The sequence below is a fragment of the Liolophura sinensis genome, chromosome 11 (assembly GCF_032854445.1).
Source record: "Liolophura sinensis isolate JHLJ2023 chromosome 11, CUHK_Ljap_v2, whole genome shotgun sequence".
Lineage (NCBI taxonomy): Eukaryota > Metazoa > Mollusca > Polyplacophora > Chitonida > Chitonidae > Liolophura > Liolophura sinensis.
In genome coordinates this window covers 21,380,814-21,393,729 of record NC_088305.1, presented here as the reverse complement: position 1 = coordinate 21,393,729, position 12,916 = coordinate 21,380,814, and the positions used below count along the sequence as shown (strand labels likewise).

The 12,916-nt window shown below is 40.1% G+C and overlaps 1 protein-coding gene across 1 annotated transcript in view; it reads left to right on the top strand.

Annotated features, from left to right (window-relative positions):
* LOC135478179 (dynein heavy chain domain-containing protein 1-like) overlaps positions 1-12,916 on the top strand; it is a 146,431-nt gene that overhangs the window by 123,108 nt on the left and 10,407 nt on the right.

Genomic DNA, 12,916 nt, shown 5'->3' with positions numbered 1-12,916 from the left:
AATAACAGAAAGACATTCTGTTTCACTGCCCCTAAGTCCCTCTGTGAATATTTCACTTGTACAACAGAAGCCAGCATTATAGTAGGAGGAAACCCATGTCCATACACAGGTTCCTGACTGACCTTCCGACACGGAAACAAATCGATTTGAGCCGAGCTATATGCATGTAGATGTTAACAACTGATCAACTTTTGGGAGTCTTTTTGGTGTGTCCAATATTCTTTTTATCAAATAATAGGCTAACTCTTTCTCTACAATACTCTGTATCAAGTTTGTACTGTTTATGTATGATGTGCTTACTACCTAAAGGGGAGACAACTGTGCATCAGAAAATATACTACCATATGTGACGGTCATAGTAACAGCCCTTGCCACAAAACCACTCTTCTGGTGATTCTTAGTCATGTAGAAAAGATAACTCTTCATGTAGATCTTATCCGATGTTTGTTCTGTACTCAAGATTCATGTGATACTAAAGGCAATGAGTCAGTCAGTGTGACAAGTTTATGCAAAGGAAGCTGTCAGAAAAGTCAGGGCCTACCGAACATACAGTATGTCATAATCATAAATATTTCTTCACAATATCATTTAAACATGAATGTGATGACCCATTAGCATGATTAGGATGCTAAAGACAGGTTATTTATGTATTTTTTTATGGCAAAAATAACTTCCTTCTGTGAAAGCCAATTATATTATTATTTAAAAATCCTTCTATTCCTTCCCACGAGCAGAAATATATCATGAGTAGCTAATTCCTCAGCCTTTTCGCGTATGAAAGAGCAGCTTTCAGAGCAATTTATGCGCATTTTTAATTTGGTTTTGGAGACAAAATTCCATTGGCTGGATTGGTCGGTTTCAAGGCTTCACAAAAAGTATATTTTGATCAGTCATCACAGACTAATGCCTTCATGATATGCTTGAATAAACACCTTGTGAACATGCGAAAAGGCTTAAGAATGACATTATGTATGGTTCAGACTGATGTAGAGAGTTACAACTTTGAACGGGTTAACACTGTTATAATCAGACCAGTGTGTATGGACTTGTTACGTAATTACGAGTTTCAGTTTCAACTGGATATTCAACTTTTTACGAAACCCTAAAGTTTGCTGACTCAGCCAAACTTCAGGACTCTACTGTAATGTTTTGACATAAAATTGCTCTTCAGGTCTATGCATATTTAAATGCCAAAAGGTTGCACTAATAGGAGCATACATGGGAAGGTCTGCCAGCGGTGAGTTTAATCGCCATAAGGCTGACCACTGTCGTATAAGTGAAATATTCTTGATAAATCACTGATAGGTATGATTTTACCCATGATTAAGCACCATTTTACCCATGATAAAGTTACTGATTGTAACTGTTGACCTCAGAAAAGTGTTTACAGAGTTGTTTAGACGATAGGATGATATCCTACTGGGAAAATATAAGCTGCAGCATCAAAAGTAATACTTTGTTACCTTTACTTGCCTCCAAATATAAAGAATTTACAGTCAGAACGTTTTTTTTTTCAAAGACTTGCAGAGATAAGGATGAATTTTTTGGGGAGTGTACATGTTGTATTTTAATTGTCATATTTCGCATAAAGTTTTGTGTGCAAAATTGGACTTTCAAAAACATGTTAAGGCATTAAAATGATATTTTGGATGTCGATGCAAAAGTTTTTCTGAAAAGAAATCAGTGAAGCTCTACATGAAAAAAAGTGGATCTATAAGGTGGATGAATCAGTTAAAATCAAGCAGAATTGTCACGTGTAACACACTTGAAACTTTGAGCTTTAGATAAAATACAGTACTCATATTTCTCAAATGAAATTTGTGGTTTTAGTTCAACATACCCTGACCTAATTCTTCAAAATTTTGGGACAGATATTAGTAATAGTGTTGAAAGTAGAATATTACATTTCTTTACCAGCCTTTTGAAAAAGTGAGTATGAGTATGTTGTTCTTTAGTTGATCTAACCATGTGAGAAAAAAAGAAACTCAGTATTCCTGCTACAATTACATATATATATATTGGCTAAAATGAGCAGACAAGGCGTCCCACAAATTAGAAGAAATTTGCATTCTGGCAGAGATATTGATCTGTGTGAATTGCTCTGTACATACAGGCACTGTGTACATATGTAGATGTAAAACCCCAGCTGTGCTCACTCCTCTTTCCCAACCAGAATCACTCTGCTGCTACACTCCTCCCTTTCATCTGGCAGGGGTCATGACCTCTGTTAGGGTCAGCTCAGCTTCCCCCACAGGGGTCATTACTTGTTTTGGGGCTGAGCTTTCATCCCAATGTTTTAGTCCTCACTGATGTAAGCAACGTAATTACCTGTGATACAAATTAAGAAAATGTGTACTTTATTCTGTATGCATTCATGTGCATCTTTAATAATTAAATTAACTTCTTGAAATCTTGGATTGCTTCTGACTTAACATCAGAAGGTTGTCGCAGCATGTGGTGATGCATACAAAAGGAAGCAAATCTTACTCCCCTAAAAAAAAAAAAGTCAGCAGTACCTACTTGAATAACATTGCCTGCTTTGATTCTTCATGATTACTTGTATTGATATTGAAATCCCTGACATTGTAGGTAAAGTATCTGTTGCTTCGGGAGTTACAAGATTTGCTTCCCTTTTTTAGAACACAATTGAGGCCGGGGCCATATACTCTCTACCAGTAAAGCTGATCAACCCCATTTTGTATGGGAGAAAAGATCTTAAATTGGAAACATTCATCGAGTAAATCAATAAATATATGACGATAAATCCATTTGAATGTTTGCAAATATTTTAAAACATTATTGTATTTTGCAAAAGTCAGGTTGTGTTCAGCACTCGTGGCAGTATTAAAGGCAGAGACCCCTTTTGAATGAGGTATATATCAGATGGAATAACATTAAAAACCGTCCAGGAAAATAGTTGGATTTAATTTTTCTTAAATTTTTCTAAAACCGAGTAAAACTGTGTTAAAAGATCAGATTCTATGGTGGTCTGTTGTGACCCAGAAGGCATCAGTTACGTCACATCTATACTTTTTGCCTGAAATAATTTATTTATCAGTGAATGCATTCATGGAGCTGTATGTGTGTGCATTTTGTATGATGAAATGTAGCAGTTTAATTTGTGTTAAGTAGCACAAACCTTGTGTGACGTCACTGGTCCCATTGTGGTCAGTAAGGGCCACCATAGAATAAAATATTCAAACTGCATTTTATTGAGTTAAACAACCTGTGGAAAAAAACAAGTCTAACTATCTTCCTGGACAGTTCGTAATGATGGCCTTTCATCTGATACATACGTTATTTTAGTGTTTTCTTTGCCTTTAAAGGGAGAAATGTTAATCAAATTTATACCCCATCTAAAACTACCCCCCCCCCCCAACTCTTCCTTTGGGGGAGGTTGGTGGGGGGGGGGGGGCGATAATTAAAATGTTCTATTTCATTAAGTGATCTGTAAGGAAACATTTAGTTTAAACATGAAATAACCTTTCAAAAAAGCAGAATGTTTGCAGGATTTATGTGCGAGGGTGCATCTTCAGATGCTTTTAGGGGTAAAGTACTTGGCTGGACTACAAAGGAGGTAGATTAGAAACTTGCTAGAGAGATTGATTTGAGCCACTGGTGGTATGTAAACAAGCCTGATTCATAGGTATAGGAGACAGAAATTTAGGCTTCCGTCTAGGTGAACAATTTTTGCAGCTCTGAAGGTGGGGATTATTAGGGTGTGTATGTTAAGTACTCAGCCTGCCTGCTGACTAACCACTGGCCCCTAGTGGCAAATTATCCCAGAGGGTAGGAGAAACATGACTCCAGTCTAACTGTCAGAGTGAAGAAACAAATAGAGCAGCATTTCAGGTATGAGGTAAGGGGATGATGTTACACCACTGAGGGGGATGACTGGGAAGGGGGAGGGGGCAGAGGGTGGCAGAGGGGAGAGGGTGAGTGCCAAATCTCAGCCCAGAATGGACCACTGTAGCCCTGTAGCCTGTGGGTATAGATGATGGACAAGGTTTTGCATGTGGTGGTAGTCGGCAACCCTCTCAAGGCTACAGTGCATGTAGTTTGTCTTTCTGTAACTTCAATGCCTTTTCACATAAATCATAAGCCTGTGATCTTGCACATGGCAATTAAGCAGACCTCTCGTCAAGGTTGACTGTTTTACTCTCCACCAAATTTTTAACTAGCTTGTATCATATTTTTAATCGTGAAGAAAGGGTGTTGAAATTGGAAAACATAATCTGGATACATTAATAATCAAACTGTTATATTATTCTTCACAGGAAAACATGTTGATTGATAAAATAAGAAGAATTTGCTACAGTTCGTTAATCATTTCTGGAAACACTCTATTTGATATTATTTTTGAATGCAAAGTTTATCTTCACTGAACACTTGTTAAGGGAAATTCTCAGAGAACATCATGCTCTGTGTGTGTGTGTGTGTGTGTGTGTGTGTGTGTGTGTGTGTGTGTGTTTTCTTAATTTTGTTAAAATGGAAAATATTTATTATTACATAACTGGTGGTATAATTTGGTGGTGATGTGTCAAAAGTCTGTGAAATATTTGTGTCGTCTGATTACATAATTCCTCTAAAACTTTATAATTATCCCAAGGATATTTTTTTGTTCCAAACGTAGATGTTACTGGAAAGGGCCCATGCTCCTCAAGCTTCAGTATGTTACACAGAATGTCATCTGTGGATTCCTTCAATAAGTAAAACTAATTTACTTGCACCCTTCAATGTCTTGTGAAAAGAATTTCACTCAGCAAATATTAGAAGTTTGCCTTCTCTCATTATGAAAGTTTGTTGATTTATTGCTTGAGTCAACATTTTTATAAAAATGCCAAAAGCTGTTGTTCATTGATGGCCACTTTGTTGCCAGCAGCTGTTCTTGTAAGGTGTGAAAAGGCAGCATTTTAGCTGTCTAATTACCCTCACCTGAGCCGTTACTGTAAACATCACCTGTTTATCTTACCCTTAATCATTGCTGCATCCAGGCTATACCACTACAAATATATCTAGGGCACTGGGGCTAGTGGGTGGGTAGATTCCCTCAAGGAAACTAAGTACAGTAAGTCCTCTAAATATCCCATACAGGAACATCTCAATTGGGAGATCAATCTACAGTAAGTACTGTGAAGATCACATACAGGATAGGCAGGAACATCTCTGTTGGGAGATCAATCTACAGTAAGCACAGTGAAGATCACATACAGGATAGGCAGGAACATCTCTGTTGGGAGATCAATCTACAGTAAGAATTGTGAAGATCACATACAGGTTAGGCAGAAGCATCTCTGTTGAGAGATAAATCTACAGTAAGAACTGTGAAGATCACATACAGGATAGGCAGGAGCATCTCTATTGGGAGATCAATCTACAGTAAGAACGGTGAAGATCACATACAGGATAGGCAGGAGCATCTCTATTGGGAGATCAATCTACATTAAGAACTGTGAAGATCACATACAGGATAGGCAGGAACATCTCTGTTGGGAGATCAATCTACAGTAAGAACGGTGAAGATCACATACAGGATAGGCAGGAGCATCTCTATTGGGAGATCAATCTACATTAAGAACTGTGAAGATCACATACAGGATAGGCAGGAACATCTCTGTCGGGAGATCAATCTACATTAAGAACTGTGAAGATCACATACAGGATAGGCAGGAGCATCTCTATTGGGAGATCAATCTACAGTAAGAACGGTGAAGATCACATACAGGATAGGCAGGAGCATCTCTATTGGGAGATCAATCTACATTAAGAACTGTGAAGATCACATACAGGATAGGCAGGAACATCTCTGTTGGGAGATCAATCTACAGTAAGCACAGTGAAGATCACATGTAAGATGGAAAAATTCTCTATATCACAATCTGTAGCACAGTGCGTACTGTGAAGATCACATACACAGTATTCAGGAACAGTACAGTGAGCAGATCTCTTTAGGGAGACCACAGTCTGTGGTAAGTTCTGTTAAGATCACATACAAGATAAACAAAAGATCTCCACTTGGAGACTGCAACAGGTAGTATTTAGGCCTACTGTGGATGTCACGCACAGGATATATAAGATCAGTTTGGTGACAGATCTCGATGGAGAAACCAGCAGTCTACAGTAAATACATGATAGATACGAATGGTGGGGTGAGCAGATCTCTGTGGGAAGCCAGTGTATGGTAAGAATTTAAGATTTAAGAGACTTTAGATTTGATAGTGTTTGGTGCTTTCAGAAACTTTTGGATGGTGGTCTGAGGTTAAAGAGAGTGTTTCGATAGTTGGGTGGGGATTTTTGAGGTCCAGGACACTCTGCAAGGTTGTATGGGGATTTTGGAGGTCAGAAACACTATAGAAAGTTGGCTGGTGATTTTGGAGGTCAGACAGTATAGATATTTTGGTGGTCTAAGACACTATAGCTGGTTGGGTGGTAATTTTGGAGGTCTCAGACAGCATGGAAGTTCGGGTGGTGATTTTGGAGTTTCAAGACACTGTAGAAGGTTGTATGTTGATTTTGGATGTCTAGGACAACAGAGGAGATTGAGTGGCGGTTTTGGAGGTCAGAGACACTATAGAAGATCTCGAGCAGTATAGAAGTGTTGGTAGTGATTTTGGTGGTCTAAGACACTCTAGAAGGTTGGACAGTGATTTTGAAGGTCAGAGACACTACAGAAGGTTCAACAGTGATTTTGAATGTCAGAAACACTATAGAAGTTTCGACAGTTATTTTTGCAGATTTAAGAGACTGTTAATATTGTTAAAGATACAAACCCTGCCAACTACTGAGTGAGGGAGGGTATGTTTTGGCAGCTTTCCTTTCCATCACTCTATCACATGTTTATTGCTCTTGTCATAAGGGATTTCTCCCTGGTGTTTTCCCTAACCCTCAGTGTACCCCTCAACTCTATTATTTCACACAGACTCACCACACCCAATACCTGTAAATAGCAACTCCCTCACACAGAAGTGTCTAACTACCAAGTTGAAACTAATCCCTGTGGTGTTAAAAGGTGGCATCTTCCTGATGCAGACCAGCCAAGATGGCTCAGTTGGTAGAGCGTCCGCTTTCGGGGCAGTAGATCAAGGGTCAATCCTGGGTCGCGTCAGACCTAAGACCTTAAAAGAGGAAGTTGTAACTTCCTCGTTCGGCGTTCAGCATTAAGGAGATAGTGCAACAACTGGTTGACCCGTATCAGTATAATGGCTCGGATGGGGTGGCTTACTTGCCTTCAGTAAGTCGTCACAGTGCAGCAGCACGAGATAAAAGAGCTGTGGAAATCTGTCCTGCAACAAGCAGGCACATTACACACACAAGCACTCTAAGGACTCCTGCGTCGTCGTATGAAAAATTGTTAAGTACGACATTAAACCCTGAGCACTCACTTACTCACTCACTCTCCCAGATGCACATTACTGCCAACGTTTTTAGCATTTTGTAACAGTGTTCAAACATTAACAGTAGGATATCATCCTATCTTCCAAATAAACCTCAAAACACCTTTCTTAGATCAACAGAACTCTCAGAATGAGGCAAATGTGACCTTAGTAATGGATGAATCGTGCTATATATGTATGGGAGATTGTATGACATTTATTTGATGACAAGTTTGGCACCTATACGATCAAACAATCATTGGCTCGGTCATTTTGTGTGAGAGTGGTGTGTATCTCCTTGTGACTGCTCACCTGATGGCTTGCGGCTATCACTGTGGTGTCTGTAAGCTTTAGATGATGATGACGATTTGATGTTTTTAGAGAATTTTTGCAAACACTGTGCACTGCATGCACACACGAAAGGATGTAGAAAAGCGAAAAAGGCTGACACATCATTAAAGGGTTCTGTTGGTTTTTTTTGGGCTGTTCACAAAGCCTCTGTTTTATCTGCCACAATACACAAAGTTAGACTGGCTTACTTTGCCTCCCTGCTGGTCCTTTCTGTGTGGCTGGTCTGGGTATGTGTTTTGATTGTAGTGTTTATACCAGCAGCCAGGTGATAGAGGTTCGGAGACTCACACGATTGTCTGTCTGCGGGAATTCTTCTGCTGGAGATAATCTCACTCACTTGAGTTTGTTACAATGTCCTGTTCATTTTGTAATAGCTGTATATTTTTATATATTCACAAAGGATCGAGGCATGTTCATTTGAAAGTGTACTTATGTACTTAGGTATAGGTAATCAAGAACACCGTATAGGTAATTAAGAACACCATAAATGTGCAATGGGAGACTGTTAATGGCTACACAAAGTGTCCAGCAAATCCTGGTGAAATACATCGCTTGCTGCTTTTATGTCACAGTGCTTGTGAACTACCTCTTGTGGTTTATGTGTACACATACTTGACGGAAAAGTGTGATGTCTTCCAGGAAAGAAGGTACATAGATAGGGAGGATTTTGCCAATTTCCCCATTATGGTTTTAGAGCTGGAATGTGGTACCTTGATTTTCAGCTCAAAGCTGCCTGAGGCTACAGGCTGAAGCACATGTTTCCTGTTAACACCTCCAGAGAAATTTACAGCTATTTGGACTTGAGTTTGAAGTAAAGACTTATCATATGATTATGCATGTACATGGAACTGTTTTTAGTTTCACAGAAGTAGTGATATCTGGCAGCATTATTGATGGGGCATCTTGTATGTCATTGGCTGAGATATAACACACTACCACATGTTGTCAGTTCTGTAAATAAGGCAACACCAATTTTGTTTTGTCTTTTACCAGCAAGCCAACACTGAACTAATTCAAAAATTAAAAAAAAAAAAAGGGGAAATCCACCTTTTCATTTTGTCTCATCTGATGAAGCCTACATTTTCCACAGATGGCTGTAGGTGATTTTTAAGTTCTTTTTTTCTTTTTTTGCGCTCTCTTCTGACATTAAAAAAAGAATTACTCTGCCCATGAAACAACAAGTATAATTTGTGTGGCCTAATGTTGTCTTGTAGTTCTAAGTTGATAGGTATATATGTATGAAGAGGTTGCGATGAGGCTCATTGAAGTGAACAGCATATGGGAACTGGTGATCATATAGCACCTACATTTCCATGGAGGCATCCTCTTGTACCAGTGGTTACTCATCTGTTTGGATAAGTCACAAACAGCCTGAAGGCTCTACACTTGTCTGCAATCAGATCCAGAATATATCAGCCAGGGTTATCTGGGCAGTATTTGTGCATCTCCCCATGCTACCCTGTTTAGCACCTCAGGGGGCGGGGGTTGTGTCCAAGCAAGCTAAAGTGCATCAGCAGTAAGATGCTATCACATTGACCTCAACTATAATTGTATCATCCATGAAATACGCACCCCAGAGTCACACCCCCCCCCCCCCTCCCCTTCAGAAACTCCACTCTATTTACACACAGAGGAAGGTGTTTGCAGAACTCATGCCGCTTGTGTTTGTGTTAGCAGCCACTTGACTAAAAATATGGTCTCCAGTATATGTAAACACATAATTTTACTTGTCAGTAGTTGCGCCTGGAAGATGTTCCAATAACAGGCGGAAAGTGTGGTCAGTTGCACATAGCCATGTGGACGTCATCATCTCTGGCTTGGTCAGATGTAAGGCTATACTAATGAACTTAGGCTGAACATTGCTGGCTTTGATCTCTTGACTGGTGCAGTCAGTACTGTACATCTGAAGGTAATTCTTCAATTGCCTGGGCAATTGTGGGTAAAACCTTATAGTTGCGCAGTTACAGGATGCAGGAATATACGAGGGTCAATGCTACACTCATGTTATATTATACAATGATTTCCTGTCATGTCAATGAGTGCTGAATTGCCAAGCAGCCATTTTCATTGTGGGAACTAGGGGGTAAGCCACAAATGTGATAGAGGCTGTCCAAACATCCCTTTTTTTTTATAGCAGGGTGTCCAGATTTCTCGTATCTCTCGTGACCATATTAAAAACAGGGGCCTCCGTGGCTCAGTTGGTTAGCGCGCTAGCACAGCGTAATGACCTAGAGACCTCTCACCAATGCGGTCGCTGTGAGTTCAAGTCCAGCTCATGCTGGCTTCCTCTCCGGCCCTAAGTGTGAAGGTTTGGCAGCAACCTGTGGATGGTCGGGGGTTTCCCCGGGCTCTGCCTGGTTTCCACCCACCATAATGCTGGCCGCCATCGTATGAGTGAAATATTCTTGAGTATGACGTAAAACACCAATCAAATAAATATATAAACATATTAAAAAGGCTAGAAACAGGTTGTCCAAATAGAAACAGCTTTATATTGCACCTGTCCACTTGGACAGGTGGACGGGTAACTGGCTAATTGTATGCTAGGAATTAGTCCAATGGAATCTACAAATTACAAGTCCATGGCTGGGTTTGAACCGGCACACATAGGTATGTGTCTCAGCAGATCTACATTATACTAAGCATTTCTGATCAGCAGACCTCGGGGGGGGGGGGGGTAACAAGGGGGATGTGGGAGGGGGGAAGTGTGGAGAGGGGGGAAGTGTGGAGAGGATAAGGGAGTGGTGCAGGGGGGAGTTCACATTAATGGTCCAGGCTATGATTATATGTACCTGTACTGTGTAATAGTTTACCCTGGCATAAGCTGTGCAGAGTATAGGCCAGGTTTGAGCAGTGGGGCCACATACCGTAAGTGACCTAAACTTTAACACATGAATAAGTTGCTCATTTCCCATGGTTCTGTTAGTTCTATAGATCTTAGAAAAGTTCTGTGAGGTTTTTATTTGGAAAGTAGAATCAGGATAGTGTATGTTTTAAGCACTGATAGGAATATTTTCTGACATCTATTTGACTCTTTTTAGGTGATAGTTTAGGTGATTTACCGTATATGAGGCACAGTTATATAAAACTGCCTTGTCGGCATGGTGAGATATTGACCCTGATAAACCATTAGCACTTCAGCATTCCAGACTGGTAATGTTTACCTGTGGGCTCTAAATCAGCTTGTAAGCCCCATGCATTTTACTCAACTTTTCTGTCTTCTGACGCCTTATGTACGTCTAAATTGTCAGCTGTTGATTTGTGGGTTGAGTATCATTTGCATTACATGTAGCTAGTTTTACTGGTTCACAGATTATCTGATGGTAAGCAGGCCAACCTTTCCTTCACTTATAGGTAGAGTGATATTTTGCTTTACAACTCTGAAAGTAAAGAGTTTATGTTGGAAAGGTGCGATAATACTTCATGATGCATCATTGTGCGCTGAAGATCTGACATGCTCTATCGCTGTTAATTATCAGGAACTGAGTGGTATTTTATAGCATTGCACCTGGCTTTTCTGATAGGGAAGCAGGCATGAGATTTGTTCTCTTTTTGAAGGAATTCCTCTTTATTTATACAAACTTTTTTTTTCATCCTAGTGTCTGTCTCATCCCTGGGAAGAAGATTCCACCGTTCTAAGATACTAAGAGAATTGCAATATACGTTCAACATGGCTCTCTGTGTTAAATGATGTTTTATATGTGATCTCATATGAAGTTTGTTTGAGATCGCTCGACTTTTACCCATGTGACATGCTCTCAGGGAGAAACTTTGTGCTGTCACATGTGAGAAAGTTTTTTAGTTACTTGCCAGATGTCACTGGTTTAACCCCAGGTTTTGTCCATAATTAACACTGACATCCTGAAACAACACAACACTGAAAACTGTTTGAGTCAGTCTACAACACCAGTCAAATGAAAGAATAAAAACAATACAAGCATATAATATGAATTTGAAAAGTTGTGGGACCTATTAATTTATGGCCATATGTGGGAAGGTCTTCCAGCAACCTTCTGATGGTTGTGGGTTTCCCCCGGGTTCTGCCCAGTTTCCTCCCACCATAATGCTGGCTGTCGTCGCATAAGTGAAATAATCTTGAGTAAGGCATAAAACACCAATCAAATAAATAAATCATGAATATTAATTTATGTAAATGTAACACAATATTAGGACTGTAATGTCAAGTTGTGTGTCTTTGTTCCAGTTGTAAATTAACAGACTTCATAACTGTGTTTTCCTCACATATTAATGGTTGGTAGGTATGGGTGAGAGGAAAACCTTGAGAAACTATCATACCCCTCTAGGAAATGAACAAAAAGCATTCTGCAGCGAGTGGCAGACACATTTTGATTTCTGCCGGAGAGAAAAACCTGCTGGGCTCATTTCGTCTCATCAGTATTCCTGTTTGTGGCATCTTCATTTCTCATATCCCTCAGGTACTTAGCCCAGTATGTGTTTTCTCAGACCTCATGTATTTGTTGTTGGTGAGCGCAGAGGAGTGATGAGGTGTTTATGAGACAGGTGTTTACAGGATTTCTGTGTTCTCTATGTACTGTGATATGAGAGGGATGGTGTAACTGTTACATGAGAGTTATAACAGTACTGGCTGTGTTATGTGAGGGTTATAACAATACTGGCTTTGTAGTACAGGGCAGTGTTATGTGGGGGTTATAACAGCACTGGCTGTGTTGTACAGGGCTGTGTTATGTGAGGGTTGTAACAGTACTGGCTGTGTTGTACAGGGCTGTGTTATGTGGGGGTTATAACAGCACTGGCTGTGTTGTACAGGGCTGTGTTATGTGAGGGTTATAACAGTACTGGCTGTGTTGTACAGGGCTGTGTTATGTGAGAGTTATAACAGCACTGGCTGTGTTGTACAGGGCTGTGTTATGTCAGGTTTATAACAGCTTTGCTGTGTTGTACAGGGCTGTGTTATGTGAGGGTTATAACAGCACTGGCTGTGTTATGTGAGGGTTTTAACAGCACTGCCTGTGTTGTACAAGGGTGTGTTATGTGAGAGTTATAACAGCGCTGGCTGTGTTGTACAGCCTGTGTTATGTGAGGGCTGTAACAGTACATGGTGTGTTGTACAGGGCTGTGTTATGTGAGGGCTGTAACAGTACATGGTGTGTTGTACAGGGCTGTGTTATGTGAGGGTTATAACAGCACTGGCTGTGTTATGTGAGGGTTAT